Below are 18305 nucleotides of genomic sequence, written 5' to 3' on the forward strand. Positions count from 1 at the left end.
GGAAGCCTGTGTCCTCTGGCGGAGCACCTGTCCGGGTGCTGGGCTGGACGAGGGCTCCCCGGGCGTTCTCCAGGGGCCAGGCGTCGCTGGGGGCCCCGGCGCCGGCGGCCGTGGAGCGGGGTGTGGAGCGGCTGCTCTCAGGGCTCCCTCCCCGCGCGCTCGGGCCGGGTGCTTCGGAAGCTCAGCCGCGAGCAGAGGCTCGAAGAGCCGCAGTTCAGCCCCGGCCGGAGTCCGCGCCCGCCTCCAGGGGCTGCCCCCGCGCGGGGCCCGTGAGTGCCGCGAGCCCGCGTGGCAGAGCCGCCCGGAGGTGGTCCCGGCCGGCGGGCAGCAGGTGGGGCGGCTCGGCCCGGCCCGGCCCGGCCGTGTTTACCTGGCTCGCAGGAAGCCCGGGGGCCGGGGGAGGGGCGGCGGGCGCGCCCGGCGCTCGGAGCCGCCGCCGTCAGTCGTCGCCGCGCGCCAGCGAGGACGAGCCTGCCGCCCCGGCGGCCCGCGTCCCCGACCCGGAAGGCGGCGCCGGCGCCCCGGGACCCCGCGCGCTTGGGGCCCGGGCGGCGAGGAGGCGGCCTGGACCCCGCGGCGCCCTCGGCCTGGGAGCGGCGAGCGCAGCGCGGTGGGTGACCCTCGCCGGGGGCGGGAGGGCCCCTTTGCGTCCTCGGAGCGGGGACCGCGGGGACCCGGGCGCGGGGCTCCCCCGGGCGGCGGCGCAGGTGGCGGCAGGTGGCAGCCGGGCGGCCGCCCTGCGAGGGGTGGGCGCGGGTGTAGACGCCGATCCAGAGCGGCGGGGCTGTCCCCAACGGGTGTCCAGGTGTGGGCTCGGCCGGGGTCGCGGGCAGAGCGTGGGAGAGGGTGAGGGTAGAGTTTCGGGTGAGAGGTGACAGAGGTCAAGGAGGCCGCCCCGACCTCCGCCGGTTGGCCGCACCAACGCGCGCTGGTGGCGAGCTTTCGGGCAGGCGGGGGTCCCCACCAGCGTAAAGTGCTTCTTAATGACACACCTGGAGCCGAGCGGACGACTCCTGCCGTTCCCCCCCCCCCCCCCCCCCCACGAGCCGAAAACCAGTTTCCTTTTGAACGCCGAGGGCGGCGACAGGCGACTCTCCGGGCTTCCGCCTTCCGGGGGCCCGTCCCGGCTCGGGCCGCGCCGCCTGCGCCCACCTGCGCCCACCTGCGCGCCTGGCGCCCCTGGGCGCGAAGCCCCCTGGGCCCGGCGCCGGGTTGGGTGGCCCTTAGGGTGCCCTGTGATCTGCACGATTCCCTGACATTCAGTGGCTCTGGGTCCTTTGGGCTGCTGGTGGCACTGCCTCGTTTCTTTTAGCGTCTCCTTTCACCTCGTTTCAGAAGGCAGAGTGGGGCTGGGGAAAACGTTTGCGTTTCTTTGGTGATCTCAGTAGGAGTCTGGCAGGAAATTGGCGCTTTCTGGTTCCTGGTTCTCTGTTTTCCAAATGCTACAACGTGAGAATCGACAACGCCTGTTCAGTTTGCCACTGCAGCCGTGGAAGGCACCGGCCACAGCCAGGATGTGCTGGGAGAGGTGTAAACACGGTGCAGGGGGGCCGCTGGCCGTTCTGGCCACGGATACCCACACCTGGCCTAGAAAGAGAGATTTTCAGAGGGAGGGAGCTCTAGGGTGCGTTCTATTTAAGACCTGTGGGTTTTGGAGAAGACTTTAGCGCCCCAGCTCAGGGAGATAGTTTACAGAGTGGCCCACAAGTCTGGGACGCCCCTGAATCAGGCTCAGTCCTGGCCGGACCACCTCTGAGTGCTGGGGGCCTCCTGGGACGTGGTGACCCAGGTGCAGAGCCAGCGGGAGCCTGGGACAGAGAAGCTCTTCAGGGAGGGATGGGCCCAAAGGACCAGCAAGTGGGCCGCAGCCTCACAGCTGTGTTTCTCCCAACCCAGGAGAAGTGCCCATCAGTCGTCGTATTTTTTTTTAAGTGGGATAAACCAACACCTGAAGGGAGGGAATCCAGTTCAAAATTATTGTAAAGTGTTGGCTAACAGTCACTCCCAACGGTTTAACTGTTCTGAAATGACTCCCTTTATTAACTCAGGGTTAAACAAAAGCTGTTTGGTTCAAATTCACTTTAGAAACCCTTTGTTGTTTGACTTTTAGTTTCTCTTTAGATTCTTTAAAAATTTGACACAGTATCAGCCACTGTCTCTGTGCCTTTTCCACCCAGGTGTCCAGGTAGCATTTTTGACCACTTGCAAATTGCCAGGCTGTCTTCTTAGAGCAATATATCACCTCACTGATAGGCAGCATGCCCTGGGATACCCTCATTTGATATAACTACCCTATCAGTACCCTCATTTTTACTGCCTAGGAAACCAAGGCATGGAGACACCCAGGGCGCCCAGGACTCAGTTCTGGGAACCTGCCACCAGCCCTTTGTTGCTGCCCTGCAGGGCAAGTAGGACACCTTGCAAAACCCACTGGGCTACCTTCCACTTCTCTGTCTGTTAAAATTCCACCGCTAATGAGCGGCCACGCCCAACAAAATATGCTTCCTCTTCAGGATGATTGGCCTCGAAGGCCACTGTCAGGTCTCTGTTAGTCATCTTTTCCTTCACTTCCTCAGTAAAGTTGACAGAAAAGAAGGAAAGAAGGTTCTCTAATTCCTCAGTACGCTTTTTAGTAAGTAGTCATTAAGCAGTAAGACACTTCTATTGGTCCGTTAGAGCCACTGAAGGAAGCTTAAATCAGCCTGAGTTTGGGGCCCCAGGAGGTGAGTTTAATTTATTTATTTATTTATGGCTGTGTTGGGTCTTCGTTTCTGTGCGAGGGCTTTCTCTAGTTGCGGCGAGCGGGGGCCACTCTTCATCGCGGTGCGCGGGCCTCTCACTGTCGTGGCCTCTCTTGTTGCGGAGCACAGGCTCCAGACGCGCAGGCTCAGTAGTTGTGGCTCACGGGCCCAGTTGCCCCGCAGCATGTGGGATCTTCCCAGACCAGGGCTCGAACCCGTGTCCCTGCATTGGCAGGCAGATTCTCAACCACTGCGCCACCAGGGAAGCCCCAGGAGGTGAGTTTAAAGCAACAGTAATTATACACAGGGAGACCCTGGTGGTCCCACTCAGCAGAGATGAGCAGAATTCAAACTCCACCTAAACGTGTAGCCGTCAGGCTTCAGCCAGAGAAACGGAATAGATGGGAGAGGCACATGAGTGACTTATCGCAAGGAGTTGGGGCTGGAGAGGCTGACCAGACAGGAGGCTGGAGCTCTCAGGCGTGAGCTGAGGCCACATCCAGAGGTCACGCTGCAACCAGGAATAGGCAACAGTGCACATTCTGAAGCTTTTAGCAATGTCTCAGAGTCAATAATTGCTAAAAATTCATAAATATGGATCTGGTCTCTGTGAACACTACTGAGTAAGTGTGAGGCTCTATTATTTTAAAAAATGGATGCCTAGAGAACGAGGATAAACAGACTTAGGTGAGGTATCTGGAATGTATCAAACATTCTAAAATTCAGCGATATAAAACAAACTGCCCAATAGAGAAAGATGTGACTGAACAGGCTGGCCAGAAGAGAAAACCCAGACGGGCTAGTAAAATATGAAAAGGTGTTCAACCCACTAGTTCTCAGGGAATCAAAAGTCACATCAGTGGGATCATTTTTCATATCCATCATACTGGTAAAAATTTTAAATTCTGACTATACCAAGTATTGAGGAAGATGTAGAGAAGTGAGAACTCACATTATTGTGAGTAGGAGTGTAAGATGTAGAGAAGTGAGAACTCACATTATTGTGAGTAGGAGTGTAAATGAAAACAGACACTTTAGAGAAGAATCCAGAAAAGCTGATGACAGACATTCCCTATGACCTCGTGATTTCACTCCGAAGTGCACCCTCTAGGGAGAACCTGGTCTGAGTGCATAGGGCACATACAAAGGTTGCTCATAGAAGCAATTTTTAAAAACTTTTTATTTTGAGATAATTGTAGATTCACATGCAATTGTGAGAAATAATAGAGATCCATATATGCTTCATAACATCTTGCAAAACTATAGACAATATCACATCCAGGAGATCAACATTGGTACAATCCGTCAGCTGTGTTGAGATGTCAGATTTCGCTAGTTTACGTGTGTGTGTCTGTGTGTAGTTCTCTGTAATTTTATCACACATGTACAATCGTGTGACCACCCACCTCGGGTAGGACAGCTCCGTCACAAATTCCCTAGGGCTGCCCTTTATGGCCACAGCCAACTTCCCCCTTCCCCCTCCCTATGCCCTTGGCAACCACTAATCTGTTCCCCATTTTCTGTAATTTCATCATTTCGAGAATGCTATTTAAGTAGAGTCATGCAACCTTTTTTGATTGGCTTTTTTCACTGACTGCAATTCTCTTGAGATCTCTCCAAGTCGTTGAGTGTACCGATAGCTTGTTCTTTTTTTGTTGATGAGTAGTATTCCGAGGAATGGGTGCCCACCCCGCTCCCGTAGTTGTTTGGTTTTAAGCATTTGCCCTTTGAGGGTTTCCAGTTTGGGGCTATTTGAGTAAAGTTGCTATGATCGTCCATGTACAGGTTTTTGTGTGAACAGTTTTCATTTCTCTGGGATAAATGCCCAAGCAAGAGTGCCATTGCTGAGTCAAATAGCAAACACGTATTCCATTTCATAAGAAACTGCCCTCCTCTTTTCCAGAATGGCTGCACCGTTTTACATCCTACCAGCCAGGTGTGAGTGATGCAGGATCTCCACGACAGCCTTTGGCCCTGTCACTATTTTTTATTTGCGCCTCTAACAGGTGTGCGGCGATACTTCACCGTGATTTTAGTCTGCGTTTCCCTCACAGATAATGATGCCAGTAGTCTTTCCATGTGTGCGTCTGCCATCTGCACGTCCTCTCAACTAGCAGCCTGTTCTCGTCTTTGCCCTTTTTCTGATTGGGTTGTTCGGTCACGTTAATTCCTTGTATGTTCTAAATACGGCTCCTAGTTTTGGTTTGCAGTTATTCTGTCAGTTTAGCTTGACTTCATCCTCTCCACAGAGTCTTTTGCAGGAAGAAAGTTTTTCATTTCGATGAGATCCAGTTTATTAATTTTCTCCTTTTATGAATTGTGATTTGGGTGTGAAATGCAAGAACCCGTCACCTAGCCTGAGTCTGGAAGATTTTCTCCTTTTTTTTCCCCTACAGTTTTATAGTTCTACATTTTACACTGAAGTCTGTTGTCCATTTCCAGTTAATTTTGTATAAGGAGTGAGGTTTAGGTGGAGGGTTTTGGTTTTGTTTGGTTTTTGTTCCTACCTAGGAATGTCGAATTGCTCCAGGACTGTTTGTTGAAAAGATGATCCTTCCTCCATGGAATTGCTTTTGCATCTTTGTCAAAACTCGTGTCCCCGTGTTTGTGTGGGTCTATTTCTGGTTTCCCTGATCTGTGCCCTTGATCGGGGTGTCTGTTGCTGCACCAGGACCACACTGTGCTGATTTCTGCGGCTGGAGGGTGAACGTTGCCATCAGGTAGCGTGAGTCCTTCTCCTTCTTTCTTTATCAAAATCCTGTTAGCTGTGCTGGCTCCGGCACCGTTCCAAACGTTTTAGAATAAGCTTGTTTGTGTCTACAAAACCCTTGGTGGCATTTTTATAGGAATTTCATCAAATCTATAGATGGACTTGGGGACAATTAACAGTTTTACTGTGTGGAGCCTTCCACGCTGTGATCACAGGTTGTCTCTGTTTATTCAGATGTGCTTTTGTTTCTTTCATCACTGTTTTGTAATTTTCAGCGTATAGATTCTGAATCTGTGGGGGTTTTTTAAGAGTATACCTAAATATTTCTCTTTTTTTGAGTTATTTTTAAATAGTGTCATGTTTTTAACTTCAGTTTCTACATGTGTGTTGTTAGTTTACACAAATGTGGATGATTTTTGTGTGCTGACCTTGTGTCCTGCGACCTTGCCTAACTCCCTCACTAAGCCTAGATTTTGGGGGTAGATTCCTTGTGATATCCATGCAGACCGTCATGTTACCTGTAAATGGGGAAGTGTCATTGCTTCCTTTCCAATCTCTATCCTTTATAATTTCTTTTTCTTGTTGTGTTGCACTGGAACTTCCAGAGCTCTGTTGAATAAGAGTTGCAGGAGTGGACATCCTTGCCTTGTTCCTGATCAAAGGGGTAAAGCATTCACTTTTTCACCACTAAATATGATGTAGCTATAGGGTTTTTGTAGAAGTTCCTCGTGACATTGAGGTAGTGCCCCTCTGTTCCTAACTTGCTGAGAGGTTTTGTCATGAATGGGTGTGGGATTTTGTCAAATATTCTTTCAGTCAATTGACAGGCTCCCGTGATTTTTCCTCTTTAACCTGTTAGTATGATGGATTATATTAATGTTCAAGTCGGTGTTGAACCACCCTTGCATGTCTGAAATAAATTCCACTTGGTCATGTGTATAATTTTTTTATATGTTGCTGGATTCACTTTGCTAGTATTTTGTTGAGGATTTTTGCTTCTAAGTTCACGAGAGAGATTGGTCTGTGGTTTTCATTCTTCGTACAGTCTTTGCTGGTTTTGATATCAGGGTATTATGAGCCCCATAAAAATGAGCTGGGAAGTGCTCCCTCCTGTTCTAATTTCTGAGAGGGTTTATGTACAAATGACATTAATTCTTCTTTAAATGTTTGGTAGAAATTTCCAGTGAAACCATCTGGGGCTGGAGATTTCTTTGGAAATCTTTGGAGGGGCATTTTCTAATTACACATACAGTTTCATTAATAGTTGTAAGATTATTCAAGTTATATATTTCATCTTGGTTGAATTTTGGTAGTTTGTGGGTTTTGAAGAATTGGTTCATTTCTTGTAAACTGTAGAATTTATGAGTGTACTGTGTTCACAGAATCCTTTATTATCCTTGTAATGCCACAGGATCTGTAGCGATATCCCTAGTTTTATTCCTGATAGTGATGATTTCTGTCTTCTCTCCTTTTATGTGAGAATCTTGCTAGAGCATGATCCATTTTATTGATTTTTTTTTTCAAAGAACTAGCTCTTTGTTTAATTGATTTTTCTCTATTGTTTGCCTGTTTTTGGTTTCATTGGTTTCTGTTCTTATCTTTACTATTTCCTTCCTTCTACTTTCTTTGGATATATTTAGGTTTTTTTGTTTGGTTTGGTTTTCTAGTTTCATCAGTTAGAACTTAGATTATTGATTTGAGTACCTTTCCTGTTTTCAATGTCAGCATTTTAGTCCTATAAATTTCCCTCTCAGCACTATTTTAGCTGTGCCCACGTGTTTTTTTCAAATGGTTTAAATGTTTATTGAATCGAGATTTTGTGTGTCCAAGATCAGGTCAAAAAGTGAACAAAATGTGGAAAGGGTTGGCTGGTTGATGGCTCCCAGAAAGAGGGCTGAGGTTCAAGGTGTAGCTCTGCCAGGCTCCTTGCGGTGTTGGGTCAGGCCTCAATACAGGTCAAAATCAAAGCAATAGCATTGAATGGAAAGCAGCCAAGTTACAGATGAATAAATACAGTATCATTCTATTTATTGAAAAATTTTAAATACACAAAAGAACACACTACCTGTTGTGATCACACAGAGATGAAATAAATACAGAAATCACGCAAATTGGGCTATCCATCAACCTCAGGAAGCTGCTTACCTGTGTCTAGGGAAGGATGGGTTTGTATGAAGGGAAGGGAATTTGTTTTATTTCTGAAACATTTTGAGATTTTAGACAAAGAAAGGAATGTGTCACTTTTTTTGAGGGAAAAGGTAAACCAGTTGTGTATTTTTTTCTGTACCTTTTCTTTGTAATAATTAATCACTTACTTATGTTAACAGTAAAGAAGCCAATGCCAAGTTTGGGGGGATGGCACTAAGGAAGATGAAATGATGGAAAAGCTGGGAAGATTAATAGCCTCAAAGAAGAACCTGGAAGTAGGTTGGGGTGAAGTTACTAAAATTAGGTAAAAGCAAGAGCAAAGAAAAGGGGAGTTGGGGAACTTCCCTTGTCCCCATTATCATTTGTAAACGGGGTACAAACAAGGAAAACTAGAAGTGGAGTTAAGCAGGGTGATCTTAGAAGAAGGGCTGTGCCCTGTGAACCAGCCAAGGGCTGAGATTTCGGGGGGCGCCGCGCCTGGCCTCCACTCAGCCTGTGAATTCAACTTGCGATCCGCTGTCTTTCTTTTAAGAACCATTTACATCTGCGTAAACATGAAGGACGTGAGGGGGAACTAGCGCATTGGGACCCAGCTGGTTTTCCTTCTTCGCTGCCTGAATTTTTCCTGAGTCCCTCATGTGCATAAGTTTGGCCTCTAAGTACCGTCCAGCGTGTTTTAAATAGAGATCAGCCAACCAGGGCCTCCCTTCTCGCTCCTCCACCCGGTGGGAGAGCTGGCCCCGGACACGTCCGCAAGTCCGCAGGTCCCCCTCCCGTGGGCACCGGACCACCTCCCCGGCCCAGGGCGCCTCTGCTCCCTTCCACTCACCCCTCCAGACTCGCCGTGTTGGCACCAATGTCTGCGGGCCAGCGACTGGTCTACAGGGTCCACTGGCCACAGGCAAGTGCAAGGACGCTGAGGTGGCCGAGGAAAGGTCTGTAACTGATTTCCTGTAGAATTATTTCACTTTCTTTAAGAGTGAGGGGATTAACATTCAGCCGACCCTTTTTCCAAGATAAGAGAAGGAAAATGAGGTTTTATTCACAGTAAGTGATTAACCAAATTTCATGCTTCGTTCTATATTAGAGACTAATATACAGAGCGTGGAAAGACGGGTCCCAGAGGCAGCTGAGGGCCTGGAAGGTGGTCACCCCGACACACTCACACTCTCTGACACACACACACACACACACACCCACGTGCTCATGGCTGGAGTCCGCACGTGACGGCTGGTGTGGGGTTGGCAGCCCTGCATGTTAGGGCAGCATCTTGTGCGGTAAGAACTACCCCTCCTTCGCCGAATGTAATTATGCCTGAGGTTTAATCCTCTGAACTTCTCAACCCAAGAGTTCATTTCCATGTGATATCTGTTGTTTCAAACATGCATATATATATGTATATAATGACGTATCTAAAACCCACTAAGAAGCCTAACTAATCTCTCCCACCACTCAGACAGACTTATTTTCTTTCTTTCTCTTTTTATGGTTTTCAGATTCTTTTTTTAAAATTGAAGTAGGGTTGATTTACAGTGTTGTGTTAGTTTCTGGTGTACAGCAAAGTGATTCAGTTATGCAGATATAGACATATTCTTTTTCAGATTCTTTTCCCTTATAGGTTATTAAAAAATATTGAGTAGAGTTCCCTGTGCTGCACAGTAGGGCCTTGTTGTTTACCTATTTTAGATATAGTCGTGTGTATCTGCTCGTCCTAAACTCCTAACTTATCTCCCCACCCTCTTTCCCCTTTGGTAACCGTAAGTTTGTTTTCTGTCTGTGAGTCTGTTTCCAGACAGACTCATTTTCTAAAAGGACACAGAATAAATGCAGTGATGATGTCTGGACAGGCCCTGTCAGCGTCCTGGGCTGAGACGGTCTGCCCAGAAGGTGGAGGCCCTCCTGCCCCCGCGCTGGGGAGCCGGGTCAGGTCTGTTCCCCAGCAACCCTCTGAATCGAGCGACATCCTCACCCTGTTGCAGGCGAGGAAACGCGAGTGCTCAGCGCTCAGCAGATCTGGGGGGTCACATGAAGCCCAGGGCGTCCTCTGCTCTGTCCAGCGACACATGTGACGGCCAGCCATGCCCACCCTGTGCTCCTGAGCTCTCAGAACACATTTCCAAATCCAGTCGTCCCTACACCTGTGTCAGACTGCACTGTCTCAAGTCAGTGTCCCACGGCTGGGAGGGGCGTTGGGCCCCAGCCAGCCCCAGGCCTTGTCCCCAAGCTGGTCACGACTGCTGGGGACCAATCAGAAACCAGGGGCTTTTTTTAATTGTTATTTATTTATTTATTTTTGGCTGCACTGGGTCTTCGTTGCTGTGCGCGGACTTTCTCTAGTTGCGGTGAGCGGGGGCTACTCTTCGTTGCCGTGCACAGGCTTCTCATTGCGGTGGCTTCTCTTGTTGCGGAGCACGGGCTCTAGGCGCATGGGCTTCAGTAGTTGTGGCGCACGGGCTCAGTAGTTGTGGCTCACGGGCTCTAGAGCGCAGGCTCAGTAGTTGTGGCGCACAGGCTTCGTTGCTCCGCGGCATGTGGGATCTTCCCAGACCAGGGCTCGAACCTGTGTCCCCTGCATTGGCAGGCGGATTCTTAACCACTGCGCCACCAGGGAAGCCCAGGGGCTTTTGTTTTAAAACGAGCTCCTTTTTAAAGGAAAGAATTGGTATGAAAAGATACAAGAACGGCGTTTCTCTTAGTGGTGATGTGATGCCGCACATCAAAACTGATGCTGGTTTTGAAAAGGGGTCAGTGGCTGATAGCTGGTGACAAGGGGGGTGACGCCCTCCAGAGCGTGAGGGAGCTTCTCCGAGGCCCAAAACCGCAGCTTTTTACAGGAAATGAGTTTCTGCTCAGAGCCCCTTGGCAGTTGTTCCCCTTGGTATGTGTTGTAAATTTTGAAATGCAAAAAGGGTTGCAAGAGCCATTCAGTATGTTTTACTGAACACACTGGTTTTTAACATCATGCTGATTCTGATTACATAGTAATTAGGCTTGGGTTCGGTTTATACCTCCCCACTGTTAAAACCATCTAGAAAACAGAGACTGGTGTTGATGCTTCTTCTGAAAGTGAGTTGACTTGGTTGCATTTTACATCAGGTTTTGCTTTGATCGGTGGCCGACATTCAGTGCTGACCACCCTGACGGCAGCTCTGAGTGACCCCCAGGGAGTGCCAGGCCATGCCCTGCGCCCTGCAGGTGACATCTGAGTGCTGAGGGTTCCGTGGCAGCCCAGGGTCCCAGCTGGTGAGGGCGGCAGCTCACCTCGGGGGCCCCCGGGGTCTGCCCGGCCCCATGACCAGCAGCTCCCCGGCTGGAGTGAGACTTCCTATGAGTCATGGCTGGAAGGGCAGGCAGAGCCACTAGGGTGACACGCCTCACTGTCATTTGGTTTTCTGAAATGTTTATTTCAGAGAGTGACTCCTGCAGTCAGATTTCCCTTTGTTTCATGGGACCTGGGGGCAGGAGGGTGGAAGCAGGTGAGGGTTTGAATTTTGCCAGAGGGTGGGGAGCCTGGTGGCCCCATCCTCGATGTTTTGAGTAAAGAGAGGGCTTGTGCTGGCCTTGTTCACCACTGATAGCAGCGCCCACAAGTGTCGGCCCCGCCTTTCGGGGTGTCAGGCGGCAGAGGATCCCCCCAGGCCACATCCGACCCACCCCTGCAGTTAGCAGCCCCTGTCGCCGCAGCCCTGCGGGCAGGAGCAAAAAGCCAGGTGCAAGAACGTTCCTCCAGTAAAGATGGGCAGATGCACGGCCTCGCCTACACCAGCCGCCAGACTAACCAGAGAGGAAGGAAAGCTCAGATGGCGCTCACCTCCATCCAGAGTCTGATTGGATACCTGCCCGAATCAGTGTAGATGGCTGCAGGGCCGGGATTGGCTGGGGGGCAGGATACCCAGCGCCCCAAAAAAGTGTCTGCCGTGGCCAGCGCCGGGCTCCGAGCCTTCCACGGGGCTCTGGACTAGGATGACGCCCAACGATCCCCTGGTGGTCTGCCAGCCACCTGCATGCATGTTGTCCAGAATTCTCATTAAATGCAGAGTCCTAGGCCCGGGGCTCTGAACACCACCCCACAACCTCGGGGCCCAGGCCCACGAATGTGTAATCTAATGAGCTCCAAGTGATGAGGACCACTGCTCAGTGAAAGACAGAAATGGGTGAGGGGTGCCCGACGTGTGTCTTGGTGACACAGATTTACCTGAATGCACCTGCACGTGCTCACAAACATCCACTTTAACACGATCAAGAAATTATACTTCACTGATAAACTGACTTTATGTTTGAAGAATGACTCATGGAAAATAACGTTCTATACTGATGATATGTTCTTATTTTTTTATTATTTTTATTTTTTAATTAATTAATTAAGTTTTATGTTTGGCTGCGTTGGGTCTTTGTTGCTGCGCGCGGGCTTTCTCTAGTTGCAGCGAGCGGGGGCTACTCTTCATTGCAGTGCGCGGTCTTCTCATTGCGGTGGCTTCTCTTGTTGCGGAGCATGGGCTCTAGGCGCACGGGCTTCAGTAGTTGTGGCTCGCGGGCTCTAGAGCGCAGGCTCAGTAGTTGTGGCGTACGGGCTTAGTTGCTCTGCGGCATGTGGGATCTTCCCGGACCAGGGCTCGAACCCGTGTCCCCTGCATTTGGCAGGCGGATTTTTTTTTTAACATCTTTATTGGAGTATAATTGCTTTACAATGGTGTGTTAGTTTCTGCTGTATAACAAAGTGAATCAGCTATATGTATACGTATATCCCCATATCCCCTCCCTCTTGCGTCTGCCTCCCACCCTCCCTATCCCACCCCTCTAGGTGGTCACAAAGTACCCAGCTGATCTCCCTGTACTATGCAGCTGCTTCCCACTAGCTATCTATTTTACGGTTAGTAGTGTATATATGTCCATGCCACTCTCTCACTTCCTCCCAGCTTACCCTTCCCCCTCCCTGTGTCCTCAAGTCCATTCTCTACATCTGCGTCTTTATTCCTGTCCTGCCCCTAGGTTCTTCAGAACCTTTTTTTTTTTTTTTTTAGATCCCATATATATGTGTTAGCATATGGTATTTGTTTTTCTCTCTCTGACTTACTTCACTCTGTATTATCGTTTGTTTTTGATACTCCATTTAGAAGATGACATTCTCTTTCCTGCCTGTGAGCGCTAGCGTATCTGACAAGGAATATTTAGGGATACGCATCGTCTCCATCCTGGCTTCTTGGTTAGTTGGAACCTAACATTTTTGCTAAACTTGCTTTGAAAGCAAAAAATACAGAGCTGTGTGGCAGGCTTCCCAAATAGAGCAAACGCACAATTGATTCTTTAAAATTCTCTCATTCTCTAGGATGGGCAGAAGGCCACACCGTGCCTTTCCAACGCACCCACATAAAACAGACGCGTCTGGGGCCCTGAAAGTGCTGTATAGTATTATTAGGGAGCTCAGAGATCCACAGATAGGTTTCCCAAGGCCCAACATTTGCTGAACACACTGCAAGATGTATAAACAAAACTCAGGTTTCCCAATGAGGGGGCTGTGCTGGCAGAGGGGAGGGGACTCAGTAGCTGCTTCTAATCCCCCCAGCAGCCCCGTGCCTCCCCTGCGGCCTGTCTGGGAATTCTCTGGGCTCTTCCCGGAATTCCTGGCTGGGGTTAGGGTTAGGATGGACGGCTCCTTCAGGGCTGTTCCCTCACCCTGTTTCCAGGATGCCCACCTTCCCCACGTGGCTTTTCACAGCAGTAGCTCTGTTCTCTGGTTCTGATCACGTTTAGTTTATAAGGGGTTAGATGTTCCATTCCGCACTTACGTTCTGGGACAGGTAAATAAGTTTTCCTCGCCTCGCGTCCTCTGCGTGGTGCTCAAGGGTGGTGTTTGTTGCACCCCCAGATGGCTGCTTCCACTGACCCTAATCATCACCTTCCAGCTGACGCACATGAGAGTCTGAATTTTGCCGAAGTCATTTGCCCAAGTCTGTTCTTCAGCAACCAGGAGAACATGGGACATGATTTATTCAGCTCGCTGTGTTGCCTTACAAGACCAGATAAAGCAGGAACTTAATAAAATAAACAAAAATGGCTCTCATGTTTTAGGAGCTAGGTTTCTCTTGGTGTGGTAGGAAGGCAGGGTGTGCTTTGGTTCTTTTTATTCTGGTTCTTTCGGATGTCTGAAAACGTGATAGCCTTGGACTAGCTGAGACCAGGGATGTATGAAGTGGAATCCCCAGCTGCCGTTGTCTTCCTAGAAATAGAAAGAGGCTAAATTATATTTCAGAGTCAGGCCTAATGCATCTCTGCGTTTGATGCATCATTTTATACAGCTCTAGGGAAGGTGCTGTCCCTTTTAAAAGGCAGACAATGATTCTTTTATTCCATCATTATCTCTGTATGTCAAGGCTTATTTTTGAAGAGAGAAGGCTTTAAATCAGATATTAAAAGCTAGCCTGGGATTTCCTTGGCAGTCCAGTGGTTAAGACTCCGCCCTTCCACTTCAAGGAGCCTGAGTTTGTTCCCTGGTTGGGGAACTAAGATCCCTCATGCTGTGTGGCTCGGAAAAAAAAAAAAAAACAGCCAGCCTTATTCATTTCAGACGTTGTTTAGAAATTGTTATGTGAAAGGAAGGAGGGCACAGAGGTGCTGACCTGGCAGACAGCCTTTCTGAAAAGGCAGTGAAATGTCGTGTTTAAAGCCACATTTCGTAATAGTCCTAACACTATTTACACAGATATTTTTTACATAGGATTAACAACACCAAAATAAAATGTGGGATGGGAAATTAAAGTAAATTTTAATGTGAAGGTAGATTAAAACCTGGAAAAATTTTCACACCCTTTTTTTTTTTTAATTTTATTTATTTTTGGCTGCGTTGGGTCTTTGTTCCTGCGCACGGGCTTTCTCAAGCTGCGGCGAGCAGGGGCTGCTCTTCGTTGCAGTGCGCGGGCTTCTCATTGCGGTGGCTTCTCTTGTTGCGGAGCACAGGCTCTAAGCACACAGGCTCAGTAGTTGTGGCTCACAGGCTCTAGAGTGCAGGCTCAGTAGTTGTGATGCATGGACTTAGTTGCTTCATGGCATGTGAGATCTTCCCGGACCAGGGCTCGAACCCGTGTCCCCTGCATTGGCAGGCAGATTCCCAACCACTGCGCCACCAGGGAAGCCCTCACACCCTTTTTAAAAAAAAAAAAAATTAATTAATTAATTAATGACTGTGTTGGGTCTTCGTTTCTGTGTGAGGGCTTTCTCTAGTTGAGGCAAGTGAGGGCCACTCTTCATCGCGGTGCGTGGGCCTCTCACTATCGCGGCCTCTCCTGTTGCGGAGCACAGGCTCCAGACGCGCAGGCTCAGTAGTTGTGGCTCACGGGCCTAGTTGCTCCGTGGCATGTGGAATCTTCCCAGACCAGGGCTTGAACCCGTGTCCCCTGCATTAGCAGGCAGATTCTCAACCACTGCACCAGCAGGGAAGCCCCCACACCCTTTTTTTAAAAACCACATTTGTTCATGAAGGTAGAAAAGGTCCCAGGTGTCATTTCTGTGTGGGCTCATATGGTACAATCATCACAGAGTCCGAAATCTCTGAGACTTAACTTCATTTGCTTTCATGACTTGTGCTGAAGAAGAGTTTGAAAAATGTGCCCTGGACTCAATCCAGAGTTTGCTCCTGACCTCTTTCCGTGGAGCTGCCCTTAGTTATCGTAATGTCCATAATCCAATGGGGCTCTAAAGGGTGGTTCAAATCCCACTATTTCCCTGTCCTTTTCTTAGGTTAACCTTCCCAGCCACTCTCTCTGGAGTTTTCTGCACAGAGCTGGTGTGGGTTTCGTGACTAATTACAGATGTTCTAGGGTACATGATGGAGACGCCGGGGAGGCAGGTATAGAAACGCAGAGAGGAAGGAGGCAGGGGGTGTTCATTCATCCCTCAAAGCAGGTGAAGCGCGGACCCAAGTTGGTGCCCGTGGGCTTCATGAAAGAAGGAAAACAACACCAGGCTGAGGTCTGTGCACAGCGTGGGCCCGGCTGTCTGTGGAGACCCCGCGCCCGTAGCCTGTCTGCACAGCTAACCTGTCTGGTAACCAGGTAACCGAAAGGCCAGGCGCTGCGCCAGATGCTGCCCTGGGTTCAGAGGTTTCTATTCCAAGCTTTGGACGCAGCTTGCATCAGAGTGTAATTCGAAATCAGCGCTTTGAAAAGGTATCTAATTCATTAAGAACCGCCCTCCTCCGCTGCCCCAGGCATCTGTGGGTGCCTTGTTTCCACGTATTTTAACTCAGGCTTGTTGTAACTGGTCACTCATGTGCTGAGCGCAGATCCTTGCTTGTTTGATCACAGGTCTTCCTGCCTTCACGGCGGATCCCCTGGCCGCCCGGGGAGGGTCTGCATTTGCCCTTAACGGCGGGTGCCCTTGGGGGGGGGCACATGCAACGAAGGCTGCTGGTGCAGCCTCCTGAGGGCCGCGTTCCGGTGTCTGGCGCTCGGGCCTCCCACCCTCCGGTCTGCCTGCTGCTCCCCTGGGCTCCCGGCCTTGGAGGCTTCAGCCCAAAGTGAGGGACGACGGGGCACCCGCCATGCCCGCCGCCCTCCGAGCTCTGCACCCACCCTTGGGGGCAGCGGCAGGGGTGCCGCCCGTGCCTCCCTTTTGTGGTGTCCTTGGTTCCTTCTGCGCAAGGGCTTCTGTTCCCAGGGGACCCTGCCCCTAGAGAGGCCCTCAGCCCCCATGGCCCCTGAGCGCTCCTCTTGGAAGGCCTAGGCTGCTCCCTCCGGCCACACTGGTCCTCACGGCCACGCCACCTCCCCGGTGCATACCTGGCTCTGGTCAGAGGGGGCGCCTCGATCCAGGGGTCGGTCTGGTGGTCTCAAACCCCACGTGTGCTCCGTGCGTGTGCGTGTGTGTCTGGGCGCACGTGCTTTGGGGTGGAGGGAATAACTTCAGGGCTTTATTCTGCTTCTCCCATTCACTTCACAGGTGTTTACTGAGCACCTACTGTGCACCAGTCAGTGGGGTGGGTGCTGGGGACACAGCGGTGGACGAGTCACGGGTGCCACCTGTAGTGCCTTCATCCCCAGCGTGCTCCATGGGACGACAGTTCCAGCAGGGGGGGGGATTGCGGAGAGGGTGGCTCAGGACCTGGGCTCAGCGAGGGTCCGGCCCTGCCCGGGGAGGGAGCAGTGGTCTCAGGGCTGCAGGGGAGACCCTGCAAGGTCGAGGGGAGGCTGGGTGAGCCAGACAACTTCTCTGAGTTCCTGCAGGTCCCCTCCCAACCCTCCCTCCTCTCGGTGGTGGGGACAGAGCAGGAGCGCACGGCCAGGGGCCCCAGGCAGGCAGCATGCCCTGTGGATTCTGCTCTCCCCACTTCGGGGGCCTCTCCTGACCCAGTGTACGCTGGTGACATGTGCTCCCCCTGAGGACGGACCTCTGGGGACCAACCTGCTCTGACGGTCCTTACCCCCTGCCCCCTCCAAGAAGGATGGGGGGCAGAGGGGTCTTAGCTTAGAGGAGGATTCTCTCCCGGAGGAGACTTCTCGTTGTTCTTCTGGCGCCACAGGGACGCAGAAGAGGTGTGTGTGTGTGTGTGTGTGGTTGCATCTGTGCACATTGTGCGTGCTGGAACCCAGCTCCTCTCCTGCGCTCACTGCATCCAGTAGACACTCAGGTAATGAGTCTGTCTGGTCCCGTCTTGTTTGGCCCCGGCCCCAGCTTCGGGAACCCAGATGTCTGCGTGTCTGACACGATACGGCAGCTTCTCTTAAACTCCCGGGGTTACAGGTGTGAGGCACTCACACCATCCCTGTAGGAGTTAGTGCAGCCGCCCCGGCCCCGCTCCAGGCCCCTCGCTTCCCCAGAAGGACAGCGGAGCCCGTGACCTGTCCAGGGCCGCCCGGCTGCCTGTGGCAGGTGAGACCAGGACTCAGCCTTCCTGCCCCAAATGCCCCACTTCCATCACCCTTTTTGGTCCTTTAAGTCGGTCCTGCACCGTCTTTGGATGTTACCACCCCGAAGCATCAAATAAGAAGTTATTTATCCACAAATGCCATGCTTTGGGGGGAATATGAGTGATTAAGACACTTTATTATAGTTTCAGCGTGGTCACAGTTTATCAGATAAGCACAATATTGTGAACATTCTCTGCCAGATGTTTTCATTTTTCATTTATTTCCTGTAAAAGGCATTCTGGATAATCTTGATTTTGATGGAGAAATAAAATCATAAGGCCTCCACCTTGTGGCAATAAAGCATTGCCTTCTGAAAGGATACTGATCTTTTTTAGGCCTTAAAGGTACCACTTAGAAACTAAAAAGTGTGCAGAAAGCAGGTGAAAAGCTCAGGGTCAGACTGCAAGCTTGTTGGCAGCCCCATGTTCATCACACATGCTGTGCTCTGTAGATGTTTGTTATTTACCTATTTAAGAGAGGTTTAGTGTTATGATGTATTCCTATAATGCACCGTTGTTTACTGTTGCTCTGCGGTGGTTTCCACGTCAGAGGGAATGAGGCTCAAAGACTCCGTCCAAGTTGTCACTAGTGTCTTTCGAATCGTCAGAAAGCACATTAAAACATGTGATATAGGGCTTCCCTGGTGGCGAAGTGGTTGAGAATCTGCCTGCCAATGCAGGGGACACGGGTTCGAGCCCCGGTCCGGGAAGATCCCACGTGCCGCGGAGCAACTGGGCCCGTGAGCCACAGCTACTGAGCCTGCGCGTCTGGAGCCTGTGCTCCGCAACAAGAGAGGCCGCGACA

General features: G+C 50.7%; 1 protein-coding gene across 2 annotated transcripts in view; it reads left to right on the forward strand.

Annotated features, from left to right (window-relative positions):
• Nucleotides 1–471: 471 nt before the first annotated feature.
• Nucleotides 472–18305, forward strand: part of MBP (myelin basic protein) — a 110458-nt gene continuing 92624 nt past the window's right edge. For both annotated transcript variants that reach the window (XM_082417746.1, XM_082417748.1), the window contains exon 1: nt 472–610. The gene's annotated coding sequence lies outside the window, so the exon portion shown is untranslated. The remainder of the gene's footprint in view (nt 611–18305) is intronic.

Source organism: Balaenoptera physalus (genome assembly GCF_965194825.1).
Source record: "Balaenoptera physalus genome assembly, chromosome: 12".
Taxonomy (NCBI): domain Eukaryota; kingdom Metazoa; phylum Chordata; class Mammalia; order Artiodactyla; family Balaenopteridae; genus Balaenoptera; species Balaenoptera physalus.